At 40.3% G+C, this 14,146-nt stretch overlaps 1 long non-coding RNA gene across 1 annotated transcript; it reads left to right on the forward strand.

Annotated features, from left to right (window-relative positions):
• Positions 1 to 907: 907 nt before the first annotated feature.
• On the forward strand, positions 908 to 4,829 carry LOC102494615 (uncharacterized). The gene is made up of 3 exons (XR_334712.2): positions 908 to 1,039; positions 3,723 to 3,850; positions 4,399 to 4,829. It is a non-coding gene; the product is annotated as an uncharacterized LOC102494615 (long non-coding RNA).
• The last annotated feature ends 9,317 nt before the right edge of the window (positions 4,830 to 14,146 follow it).

Below are 14,146 nucleotides of genomic sequence, written 5' to 3' on the forward strand. Positions count from 1 at the left end.
AGGCTAGGAGTATGAGCCACCATCAGCGCAGCTTCCAACACTGAAGTCTGTATGCTACCAAGAATGCCACCAGGCTGGGCCTAGCCTATTTTTCAATCAGACTTGTGTTGAGTTTTAAGGGTTCTTTGTATATTTTAGATGTCAGGTCTTTATTAGATGTGTCTTGTAAATTTTTTCTTCCACTCTGTTTTTTCTCTTCTTATTGTCTTGCTGTGTTTTCTGCAAAAGCTTTTAAATTTGGGACCAACAGGTAGCATAACAGTAATGTTGCTGGACACCCACATAGTTGACCATGGTTCGAGTCCCAGATCTGGCAGCTTGAAACTCAGGCCAGGGGCATTTGTGTACATGCCCAAAATCCTGACAGGAGAATGGAGAAGGGATTGCAGCATTATCATCCCTCTTGGGAGGGAGGGGGGATTTCTCAATTTCTGTCTATCTCTCTCTGCCACTCCGGTGAGTGCACATGCCCTATAGCAAAAATCTCTTTTAAAAAAAGTTTTTAAATTTAATGAAGTCTAGCTTATCAATTATTTCTTTAATGGATGGTGCCATTAGTGTTGTAGCTAAAAAGTCATCACCATATGCAAGATCATTTAAAATTTTTCTATTATTTTCTAGAAGTTTAATAGTTTTACATTTTATGTTTAGGTCTATAATTCACCTTGAGTTAATTTTTATGATGAGTATAATGTCTGTCTAGATTTATATATTTGAATGTAGCTGTCTGTTTTTCCCAGCTCCACTGTTTGAAAGATGATTTTCCTTGGTTGCACTGACTTTGCTCCTTTGTCAATGATCAGTTGACTATATAATGTGTTGTTATAAGCTTTAATGTTTTGTAAATGTTTAGCATTAGGCTCTGGGGTATCATGTATTGATATTGAAAATGTAATCTAGGCCAAGCTGCTGGTACGTGCTGTTAAGATACTATGTTCCACAGGCTGGGATCAGATGGGAGGTGTGCTCATATTCTTGACCCAATCCAATGGCCAGGTGTAATAGTAAACACCTGCAAACCCAAGAGGATCACAACATGGTGAGACACTGTTTTTTTGTTGTTGTTTTTTGTTTGTTTGTTTGCTTGTTTGTTTTTTAGAGAGAGATTTTTGCTATATAGTATATGTACTCATCAGAGAGACAGAGAGACACAGAGACACAGAAAGTGAGAAATCACCCCCAGGGAGGATGGGCATGTTGCAATCCCTTCTCCTCCATTCTCCTCTCAGGATTATGGGCAATCATGCACACACGCCAGTGAGAGTTTCAAGTTGGCAGGCCTGGGACTTGAATCATGGTTTACCATGTGGGAGTCCAGCATCTTAACCAGTATTATCAGTTGCTGGCTTCATGAGAGAGACACTGTCTAAAAAAAGAAAAGGAAAGAAGAAACATTCTCCTTGTCATTATCTACACTCAACACTGTTTAACTACAACACATAATTTAACAAGTATGTACAATTTCTTTACACTATTCTCAGACTACAGTATTTTAACATTTTATTCATTTTGTCTTGTAATAATTTAAGAGGTAATTGAGGTTAAATGTCAAGTACTCCAGATCCAATCTCTACCACAACCTTCCAACTGGTTTTGCTTTCTACTTTATTTTCTGGAATTACTTCCACAGTAAAAATACATGAACACATGGATAAAATATTACAGATTAAATTGCCTATTTGTTTATTTAATAAATGCTTACCAAGTGAGTTCTTTGGTATAACATTGTGATAGATGTTAGGCAATGTTGTATTTGCCTGCCTTCATAAAACTTGAATTGTAAGAGTTATGACAAAACAAAAAAAAGTTAGCATTCTCTGAGCTCTTGCTATGTGGAAGACATCATTATATGCCATTGCCTTTATAGAAGTCCTCATAACTCTGTGAGATAGTGACTATTACTGTATCTACTATACAGGCAAGGAAACTAGTACACAGCCATTAAATTGCTCTCACCCAGGTAGTAAGTAGCAAAGTCAGAAATTTGTTTAATGTTTATTTCTTCCATGAATAAGAGTAACAAAGGGTGTGTGTGTGTGGAGGGGGGAGGTTAGTCGGGGAGAAACAACACTCCCAATAGGGTCCCGATGCCACTGTTCACTCCCAGCCTTCTTCCCACCCCAGATCACCGGCAAGTGCACATCTGGCATATTCAGGGATGTCTCTGTACTTGAACCAGAAATCTCCCCATGTTTTAGCACTATGCCGCTCTGCAGGCCTGAAAGTCGGTATTTTATCCTGTTGTTTGGCTTCACAGCCTGTGCCCTTTAATAAAATAACTATAAAAACAGCCATAAATCACCATTATGCTAAGTGTGGAAAGGGATATGGAAAGAGATGTGATTTAACAAGAATATTCAATGATTTATCTGGCAAAATAAGGAGACTGGTCAGGGATCGTTGATCTCTTAAAAATAATTTAGAGTAAAATAGGCTCTCTTTTTAACAATGGAGTTTCAAGAGTAGAAGCTATTTTTATCACTTTTCCTATTGCAGATAGGAGAAGTGTAATTGTTGGGGCTGAAGAAACTTTTCTCCCCCTCTGAAAGTTCAGTAATTAAAGCCTACCAAGATAAACTAATTATAGACAGAGTCATAGGAGAAAAAGCATACAAACTTATTAACATGCAAGTGCAAGGCCAGACCTGTGGCCTAGTGATTAAGGGAGCCTAAAACCACATGGCTAACCCTGGTTCAGATCCCAGCCCAGTCAACCTGCACCAGGCATATGTGCATGCCTGCCCCAATTTCCAATAGGATGGAGAAATAGAGGAGAAGGGATGATCATGCACCACTTGAGTTTGCTTATTCCCTCTCCTTTTCTGTCTGGGATGAGTGTACAAGCCCTCTGGCAATTTGAAAAAAATAAAAAGCAAGTTCTTGGAAGTCATACAAAGTGTGAAAACTCCAGGAACAGCCAGATGACTGAATTTTAAATGCTCTCTTCATAGAGGGGAGGAAATGAGGGCTGTAGGAAAGTTATAGAGGATGAGTAAATGATGTTTAGGTGATATGAGTGGGCCTCACAAAGAACAGATAATGGCCTGGAACAAAATTCATCTGGGCTCTAAGTGTGATATTTGATTTGTAGACTCTTCTCCAAGGGTTATCTTTTTCCTGGTTAATGACATTTCATAACTTCTTTCTTCTGGGATGAGAACTTCTCTTTGTTGGATAAGGGAACTTCCAAGAAGGCCTCTCCCTGTGCTTGGGGGGTTAAGGGTGAAGGGGAAACAAGGTATGGTCAGAGAGACACCTTGATTCTGAGCCAGCTTCCAAGGCCTTCTAATTTCCTTTAATTCAAAGTGGTTGTTATGCCAGAGCACTATGCATTGAGGTATAATTTTCTGATCCACATCACAATCAAATGTGGTGCTTAAATCCTCTAAAAGTGTTTTAGATATACTTCTCAAAGTATAAGCCACCTCTCTTAAAGTAAAAGTCTTTCTCTTCTTGGAAAACCCACTCCTATTTTGCCTTTCCAGAGAAGCTGCTTGCCATAACCTATGGAAAAACAACAGAAAAAATTTTTTTTTAATTTCTGGTTTCTTTCTAAGAGATACCTATCCCCTTGGGAATGTGTACCCCAGCAAGAGAGGATATATGTAACCCAGTAAAATGAATCTAAACCAAGCTGTGACATTATGCGATGAAAGTTCAGCATAGAGTGTAATTGAAACAAACACCTCTACAGATAAAGAGCTATTGTATGTCTTTTCTAGGAATGTTGGCAGTAATCTTGGATTATTTATTTAAAATCATTAAAGCAAGAGCTGTGAGTTTTTGTAAGATTTATGAGATTCAGGGAAGCTAAATCTCATCAATGGCTCCAGAGATAAGAGACCTCTTGGTAAGTTGACTCAGAATTTGTTCTCCACCAACTTCCTAAGATATCAAATTAAGATAAAATATATTCACATGTGAAAAGAGAGTTCGAACTGGAGTACTTTGCTGATTTGTAAAAGCATTATGATTTTGGAAAGTCCCTCTCAAACACAGAGTGTTAACCTCTCAAACTCGCTCTGCTCCAATTGTTGATCCTTGCTTCCTGTGTCTGCTCCCCAAAGAGGCTCTTGGCAGAAATGGTGGACATAGCACTTTATAGTTGAGGCGGTAGTTGCACAATATTCATCCTCTTGGTCCTCAAAACAGTCACATCTCAAGGGAAAGCAAGTGTAGCTGTGTTTATTGGTGCTCCTCTTGTAACCAAGCCATAAGAGAACCAGTGACTCCATAATGGCCTTAGTTTCTGAGTCCATTTTGACAGATTAAACCCTTAGGAAGTCTTTAATAGCTCTTTCCTGAACTTTATAGAATTAATTGTTTACCTCCCTCACAATGAAACTAGCCTAATGTTTAGCTACTGAACGTTAACAATAACCTTTCTGAGTTTTGCAGATATCTGGCTATGAAGATAGGGAGGAGGAAGACACCACCAGCCCCTTCCTGCATATGTGGTTACACTGAGGCAGATGTTATCAGATTAAGCCGGGCAAAGCTACACCCAGATCCACACCACTACTAGAGCAGAAGCCAAAGATTTTCTTGACTCTACCTTGATTCTGCTCCTTCTAAAACATTGCTTAGATTTAAGCTTCTGGCAAAAAACTGAAACTGGTCTTTCCATCCTGCAAGCCTGGGAACAAAACATGCTCCTCAAGCACTGACTGCCTCCCCGAGTGATCCTGCCTAAAGACAATGAGAGGCCACCTCATGATTTTGCCTCCAAGACAATGAAACGGTTACCCTTTGCTTCTAGGTGTGCACTCACATTGACTCTTTCCAGTGCATTCTGTATTTCTTCCAGTGAGGAGGAGATGGTTATGGACTCTTGTCTGCTCCTTCTCCAGTTCCAGTCTCACTAAAATATTAATCTTTTAGTTAAGCAATGAGCGTCTGAACCTGATTTCTGGCCCTCTCAAAAAAGTATCCTTGATTCTTCTAGCATCACTCCTCCTCCTCCTTCTTCCATTATACAAATAGGAAAGTCAGACACAGTTTAGTGATCTGACCAAAATGATTTCCTTCGAAAAAGCGTATCTTCCACCTAGGTCTTCTGCCTGTAGATACTGTACGATTCCTCATTATTAGATAAGAAACAGTCACATACACACTAACTCAAGGAGATCAGCTTACATTCAACCTTTGCCCAGTTACAATTCATTGGCGTACACGCTGATGGAATCACAGCTTCCAAAGCGATAGTGAGATAGGTGTTAGACCCCACTTGCAGGTAGATAGGGTAAGGCCTCTGAAAAGAAGTCACTGTGTTTTTCTTTTTAATGAAGGCTCTTGTTTTTCCTGTGTGGTCTGACTAATGTACGATGGATACCCCTTTTACATGTCTCTAAAGAATTTATGACTCCTTGCTAATAAGGCAGAGATAGGGACATTGGGCACAGACAGGTGACTCCATCTTGGGCTTTACCCAAGATGGAGTCACCGAGGCTAAAGTCTCACAGCCAAAAGCTGGCTGCATTGGGACTCAAAGCAACTATAGCTGAGGGCAACAGTTTCTATTCAAGAACTATATTTTAATAAGAAGTTCAGGACGCTATGGTCAACTGATCCCACAAAGAATAGAGTAATAAATCACTCAGTCTATCATGTAATCATTTTCTAAAGCCCACTTCCTTATCAGAAAGCCAGCCCATTGCTCCTTCTGATAGATAAAAACCCCTTGCCTCCAGCCCCTCTTTGTCAACTCATTTGGGCCTACTTCCACTATATTGGAAGCTTTTTCTCCTTCCCTAATAAATTCAGCATTCCTCTCCTCTCTGCACCCACCCCTCTAATTCTTCATGAGCATAGACCAGGAACCGAATGAATGTTGGGTCTGATCACTCAGCACTCCTGTGTCAATAGAATTTAACCATGTGGCATTCCTACAGAGCCTTCCTGGTAATGGTACTGCTGCAGTTAGAAGTTGCTTCCTAACATTTTTATTTTTTAGAGGTTTTTTTGTTTTGTTTTGTTTTTTTTTTCCATAGAGTGCATACGCTTGCCAGAGAGGGGCAAAGAGAGAAGGAAAGTGAGAAATCTTCTTAAGCATGCACACACACACACACACACACACACACACACATCTGCATGGAGGATCTGATTCATGAAATCTATAGTGTTGGAAAAGACTTCAAAGAAACAAATAACTTCCTGTGGCCCTTCAAATTATCTTCTCCATGAGGTGGAATGAAGAAAAAGACCACCCGTTTTGTAGAAGGTAGAGATGCTGGCCACAGCGAAGACCAGATCAACAGACTTATTAGAAGGATGAACTAAAGTATCCACCATGATTATTTTTGTAATCTGGTCAGTAAATAAACAGTGGCTGTTTTCAGACTGAAAAAAAAAAAAAAAAAACGAAAGAAAAAAAGAAAAAGAAAATCTATCATGCCAGGCGTACATGTGTACATACCCAAGATCCCAGGAGGAATATGGAGTAGGGATTGTGGTGTGGTCATTTCCCCTGGGGTAGGGGGGGAGCATGATTCTTCTCACTGTATCTCTGTCCCTCCTGGGAGAGCACATGCCCTAAGGCAAAAACCTCTTTAGAAAAGAAAAATGTAGCCCTAACATGGTTATTTACAAGAGTGGCTGAGGTAAATCAGACACAGATGGTCACAGCAGGAGCAAGGGGTTCATGGTGACTGGAGAGCAAAGCCAATTTCAGCCACTCATGTTGAGGCAGGAGCACCTCCATCTTGGAACTGTTAGTTATACTCGCTTTCTCCTTTCTTCCCAGAGTACACAGAGTGATTACTAGTATTACTGTCTTTACTAACTAGCCCAAAACCTTTTTGTTTAGATGTTGCTTAGCAATGTAACTACCAGTCACCAGACCCCTGCCCAAGACCCTTGCCAGGAGCCATGGGAACCATTAAACAAAGGTCCAGAGGGTGCCCTTAGAAATAATTAACCCACTTGATTCAGCATCTGTAACTGCTTTCACATGGGAACCCCACTCCCTTTCCTCTTCACTCCTCTCCTCAGTTTCCATTGTAATCACCGTATCAACCCAGAATTGATTGGAATTTTGGCCTATATAAGCACCCCTCTCCTTCCACACTGGGCTGCATGGTTTTGAGAGGCATGAGTCACTCCATATGCTGCCAGCTTAATAAACCCCAATAAATTTGGCTATGGCAGAATGTCCTCTCATTTCTTACTGATTAGACTATAACAATGTTCATATCTGCTAGTTCCCACAGTGTTTTTATTTTAAATTAAAAAAAAATAAGTATGTGGAAAGAGACTAAGAGAAGCTGATAGGATCTGAGATCTGGGAAACTACCAAGTACAGTCCCCTTGCCTACTCCTCTCCAACATCCAGGACAGGGGGGTGAGCAGAAAACTCACTACTGATTGGACTGGCACTATTTGCTTGGGCAATTCTCTTAGTTCCTGAGCTTTATAGCTTCTTCTCCTGCCCACTTCTCGCATTTCAAAAGCTTTGCTATCTAGGTTAAACTTAATCTTGCAACTCCACCCAAGCCCACATCCTTCTGACACAAATAGTAAACCAAGCAAAACTGTTTTAAAATGCTTCTACCACAATGGGATCGAAAATCCTCTTCACCATGTTCTTGTCTTCACATTTTATTTGAAGTTCTAAGTCATAGAACACATGTCACTCTTAGAGTAACTTTTGAACCACATTCACTAAGCTCTTCATCTCTACTTTTGAGTCAAAGGAAAGAATGACTATCTAAAGTCCACAATTGTTTGAAAATGATATCAATCCTAGGATATAAATCCTCAAATTCTTTCTTGAAGTGTCTTATCAAATGAAGACTCTAATACGTGTTTTTATAATTTTTTCTGGTTTTCTTGGAACTGATGTTGCATCACACATTCAATATATACTTCCAGAGCACTGATGTGTGTAAGAAAAAAAAAATCTCAATTAAGAAGGAAGTTTGTAAAGTTTGACAAGCTTGCCTAGCACTTGTTCTTTCTAGAACAAAGGGTCAGGAGTTGGAAGATGTGAGCACACAAATCTGTGAGTTCCAGTTTGCCCAACTCTCAATGAGAGACTGGATTCTCAGTCCTGTTACCATGAGATTGTTGGGAGGTTTATCCCTGAGGACAGAGCCTGCTGTCTGTTCTTGTGGCTTGGAACACCAGCCCAGCTATCTCAGGGGTCCTCTCATTTAACTAAGGATTCTACTTAAGCTTGAATTCTTCCCTCACTTCCTACACACATCACCTCACCACCTGACCACTCTGTTCTTTAACTCTGTCAGTGTTTTGTGTCATTTAATACTGCCTGATTTGATTTGTGTTTGAAATTTTTAAATTCGTTCCATCCATTTACATCCTCATCCTGCAATGGGATTTAGGCTCCAAAAGGGCAAAACCTTTGTGTATCTGATTATATTTGACAGCAGTATGAGTTCGAATACTGTTTAAATACCTAAGACACTCAATAAATATTTCCTGAATGAAAGAATGAATAAGCGAGTAAAATGAGACAATGATTTATGTTCCTAATATATTTGATGCTGTGTTCTGAAGTAAGTTATCCCTATCTTATGCTTCCTGGGTAATGGTACCCTTTACATACAAGGACATCAGACATAGACATACTGCCCATCCTTGGAAGAAGTCAGTGTATCTTCATAATTTCTGATTAACCCAGGGGTTCCAAGCTAGCTCATCTGAATGTACATTCTCTTTTTAATTTGATTTTTTTTCTAAAAGAAAATACCATGCAAGATTAAAGAACAGCTGCCACTCTCCTCCCACATTCCAGCACACTCACATTATTACTTTGACGTCGTCCTGAAGAATTTGTGGTGAGGTTCCCACGTCAAGCCCATTTTACAACTCCCCCAGACTGCTGGCGGCTGTTGCTGAGGACAACAGAACTTCAAGGCAAAGAAGAAACAGTTGCCCAGTTGTGTTCCTAAGAGGGCATAATGTGAGGCTTTGTTTTGTGCTACAGTTTAGATTCTTGGGTTGGATCAGAAAAAGTGATTTTTGAATCATTTTACTATGACATGAAACTGAAGAACAGCTAACAATGTTTGCTAATTGTTCTACTACGGAACAAAAATTGATTTGGGAAAAACATTTTAGGTAAAAATGGCCAAAACTTTGAAAATGGCTTGAAATAATTTAAGATCAAGTAAGTCATTCCTAAGTGTTTCTGTGTGCTTGAGTTGTATAAATTACTAACTGAAAGTCTTAAGGTACAGGTTTTTTTTTTTAGAATTATTTTATTTAACTTTATTTATTTATTTATATTAATTTTACCAGAGAGGGATAGAGAGAGAGAGAGAGTAAAAGGAAGCCACCAGGTCTGGGACTTGAACCACAATCTGCCATGTGGCAGTCCAGAACCCTTAATCACCATGCCACCTGCTGGCCCCAAGTATATATATAATTTATTTCTCTCCAGTGGGTATGGAAAACTAATAGCTGCCCTTTTTCTTCATACATACCTTATTTACAAGGTGAAACTCATTAGCAGGTGGCATAAACTAAATCAAATTTCTGGCTACAGAAGAGGATCTGCACAATGACGTGGATTAGCTCATTCCTGAGTAGGTGTTTCTAGTGGATTCCTAAAAAATTCCTCATCAGCAAACCAATCTCACTTTCAATGCTTTCCCAAGAATGACTGAGACAAAGCAAGCAGAATTATTAATTGATTGTTTAAAGCTCGTGTCTATTCTGAATTGGGCCAGGATACATTCAGATTGGTGTTTCCCATGTTATCTGAATTTCCTTTCGGGGTGAAAGTGATTCAGAAGATGCTTAAGACTGAAGATGTACCCTCAGCTGTAACCTGAGATTAGTTTAAGGAGAGCAAGTGACCTAAGTCAGTCTAAGCAGATGGAATCTGACTTTAGTTGGAAAATTTCAGGACACAAACGTCCTTTCTTGTTACAGACGATGTGAGATGCATTTGTAAAGTCTTGAGGCATTTTGTCACCCTGATGAAAACCAGCCTGAAGGAGAGGTGATAAAGAAGGAAAGACAGAGCCGAGAGTAGAAAAGACAATTATAAATAGAGTCTTGTACAAATTGCACCAGAAACCCACCCTATCTTTAAACTTTTTGAGCTACATGAACTAATATATTCCTTTTAATGAGTCAGCCAATTTAATGTGGGCTTGTAACAAAAATAACCCCATCTGATAAAGGAGCGATTTATCACTAGAGAGGATGACAATACTATTTTTGCAAAAAGAGAGAACAGGAGGGGTAGAAGAAGGAAAAGGGAGTCATTTTTGATGGAGTCTCCCCAGGTCCCCTCCTTCTGCTCTTTGAGTTTTAGCTAGGACCACGGGTGGTCCTTTATCAAACCTGGCCTGATAAAATTGGACTGAGAACCAAACCTGAAACTCCCTTGTGACCTCAGCCATTACAGAATGATGTCTTCTCACTTTTACCACTGTGGGAAGCTTGTAAACAGTATCTTTTGATGTCTGAGAATTTAATAATAGTGAAGAAACTACAAGTTGCTGAGTAGCTATTATTTCTGTCACTTTATATTGTTATTAAATTGACCACCCCAAATGGTCCTATGAGAGTAGGATTGAGAATATTATCCCATTGACCAGGTATACCAAATAAAACTCAGAAAGAACACATCTCTAAGATCACCGGCTAGATGGCCTAAGCAGCACTGAAACCCAGAACTGCCTGACTACAATTCTACAACACCCTCTGTCTCCCACTCCTTGTTGCTCCTTGCTGCTACCATTGACTGGATTGAGAAGGGCCTTGCCTGCCACGCTGATGAGTCAGAGGGGTTTTCATTTTGAGGGGAGAGGATAGGGACATGTCATGCACAGACTCTTTCGAGAATGTGTTAAAATATTTTGACAAACTTTTTATGAAAAGCATACTTACTGATAAAACATCCTTTTTTAGTATAATTCAAGAGGATTTGCAGAGCTTGATGAAGTTCATCCATGTTCATCTGTGCCTTTCTACATTGTCTTATACCTAGCTTAAGAACTTGAGCTGTATTCCTTGTAGAACCATAAACAACTTTTATTTGTTTGTTTTAGATTTTTACCATAGGCTGCATGTACTCAACAGAAAGAGACAGTGTGAGGGAAAGTGAGAATCCCTCTACCTTCCGAGGGGATGGTCACATGACGATCCTTTCTCCTCCATTCTCTACCTGGGATTTTGGGCACTTGTGCACATGTGCCCAGTGTGATTTTCAACCCACTAGGTTCAGGACTTGCATTGTGGTCAGCCATGTAGGAACCTAGCCTCCTCAACCATCACACCACCTACTGGCCCCAAACCATAAACAATTTTAAGTTAAAGAAATCACATAATCTAATTTGCACTCCACAAACATGATTCTGGCAGCTGCTAGAGGTCAGACTGGAAGGGTCAGTGGCAGCAGGCAGGGTGATGCATCAGCAGTGTGGGGCAGAGCTGCGCTGAGTGATGGTGAGGGTGCCAGAGGGGGCTACATCCCAGTGGGAAGGCAGGGAGGCCAGGCAATGTGTGGGAGGCCAATAGTGACTTAGAAAGAGGAGGCAGGGGTGACTTCAAGGTGGTTTGGGAGAGGGATGTAATTAACTAAGAGAAGAAATACAAATAAGAGTTCGCGGATGGCAGAAGGGATTCACACTGTCAATATTGTGATAGAGGATATGACTTAGAATCAAGGTTTATTTGACAACTATGTCTTGACTGACATGAATAAGCAGAAAGCAGAGCAGCAGAGAGATGTTTCGGATATAAGAAATATTACCTGAGAAGACGGAAAATTATGAAGAAATATGGGCCGAAGAAAGTTGAAAAGTGAATTTGCTTTTTCTCCAGAGAGTGTTTCAATTCTTATGCAATCCACATTTCCCAGGTCATATTGGCCTGGGAGGAAAAAAAAATAAGAGAGGGGAGAGAGCAGTAGGGCAGTAATTTTCTGGGTCAGCTTTTTCTGTCACGTGCCAAACACTTCACATGAATGCCTTGACAACTTCTCCCTTGCTGTTGAGGTTATGTGCGAGTGTCGTGATGCTCTGCCCAAAAGGTAGATGGTCTTGTGTCCTGTTCAGTCACCTAAGGCCAGCCCATACTCTGCTTTGTTGCAAAAGTCAGTTCTTCTTAGGGACCATAGTAGGTAAAGGACTCTGTACTGTCTCTCTCAAATCAATAGCCATTGTTTTTAGTATGGGAAGAAAGGTAAACTTCTTAAAAGTTATTCTTTTTTCTATGGTTGGGGGACCTTTCTCCTCGACTTCATCCTTTTTTTTTTTTTTTTCTTTTATGTCACTCCCACTCTACCTCTGAAAAAAATAAGACAGTTATTTCACAATATTCAAAACTACCTCACTGTCTCTAACTCTGATCTAGAAATTAGATTTCCTTCAGATATCCTCTGGTTTCTCTTACATTTTTTTTTTTTAAGAGGTTTTTTATTCTAGGGCGCATGTGTTCACCAGAAAGACAGAGAAACAGAAAGCAAGAAATCACCGCCACAGGGAGGATGGCCACACCACAATCCCTTCTCCTCCATTCTCCTCTCGGGATCTTGGGCGTGCACGCACATGTGCCCAGTGTGAGTTTAAGCCACCAGGTCTGGGACTTGAACCAGAGTCGACTACATGAGAGTCCAGCAACATAGCCATTACACCAACTGCTGCCCCCTCCCTTCTGGTCTCTCTTGAAATTCAGCTGGTAGAACGCCATCTCAATGGTTCTCTAGGAACCACCATTAGGGGTAAGCTCAAGAGAATTATCATCATGCTGCATCCTGAAATCACAATGAAGAGAATATGAGATTGAGAATACAGTTTAATTTTGTTACTTGGTTGTCAGCATAGCATTACATTTTTAAAAATTCTAATCTGGGACCATTTTCTCCCAGAATTAACCACATAATAACAATCACCACCACAGAAATGTTGTATTCATTTAATGTCTCTATGTCTGTAATATACATGTTTTGATATTATCTTAAGGAACCAAATGAAACACTGAAAATAGAAGCCCCAAACATCTTGGCTCTTGGTACATGCTGATACAAGAAGCCACAATTGGGAGGGCATGATTTTGTCGACTTTTTAAAGCCAGACCTCCCACCCAGATGGTTAGCAGCACCCATCTCTGACTTCTGTGGTTTCACAAGCCATATTTGATGTGGCTGGAGTATGCATCCTAAGAGGAGTTTCCTTCCTGAAGACCTCACCACATCATTAATCTGAGTAAGGAAAATAACATGAACACATGGAGCTGGAAGAAAGAAAGTTTCCAAAGACAAAGCAAGATGTCTTTTTATATCATTAGAACTGAATTCACAATTCCCATTTGGAGTCGACCCAGTGATATGCCAGTCTAATCCTGCCATAAGCTTCCCAGACTCCAGATAGCAAACATAATTTAGATTTCACAACAAACTCAGTGTCATATACCAGAAACAAGGATGGGGTGTCAGGGAACATTTCACAACCACCCTACAGCAGCTTGACAAAACAAGCAGAAAAAAACTAAGAAGCAGCAGCATCACCTAGGCAGCCAAGTATGCATGGAATCAGACAGCAAGGGAGAAGCGCTTTCTGGAACAAATGCTTAGAACCAACTGTGAGCATGAAAGACAGGGATTCAAACACATGACAACTAATGGTGCAGCCACAAATCCTCAGATGGCCTTGGCACACTCTAGAGAGGGAATTTAGCTGCTTCGTAGGCTTTTCCAATCCACTGGGCACACATACAGCAATCACTGTGGGCAAGGACGCCTGCCTAGATTCAAACAGCTATTGGTAAAGATTTTTACAGACATCCTGATCGCATCATTCTCTGTAGTGAAGGTTGAACTTGAAGATTCAAGGACAGAGGTAACTATTTCAAATCTTTAAGAGAAAAATCTTTGAGCTACTTGCCAAGTGAATTTGGGAAATGGAAGCTTAATTTTCTGAGATTCAGGAGACTTGTGTTTTATGCTCTCTCTGTTCTTCAAAAATGTCTTGGTCCTTTGCATTTCAATGTGAGCTTGAGAAGCAGCTTCCTCTCTCTCTCTCTCTCTCTCTCTCTCTCTCTCTCTATGGAAGCTTAATTTTCTGAGATTCAGGAGACTTGTGTTTTATGCTCTCTCTGTTCTTCAAAAATGTCTTGGTCCTTTGCATTTCAATGTGAGCTTGAGAAGCAGCTTCCTCTCTCTCTCTCTCTCTCT

Source organism: Tupaia chinensis, unplaced genomic scaffold (assembly GCF_000334495.1).
Source record: "Tupaia chinensis unplaced genomic scaffold, TupChi_1.0 Scaffold000272_1, whole genome shotgun sequence".
In the NCBI taxonomy this organism is placed as follows: domain Eukaryota; kingdom Metazoa; phylum Chordata; class Mammalia; order Scandentia; family Tupaiidae; genus Tupaia; species Tupaia belangeri.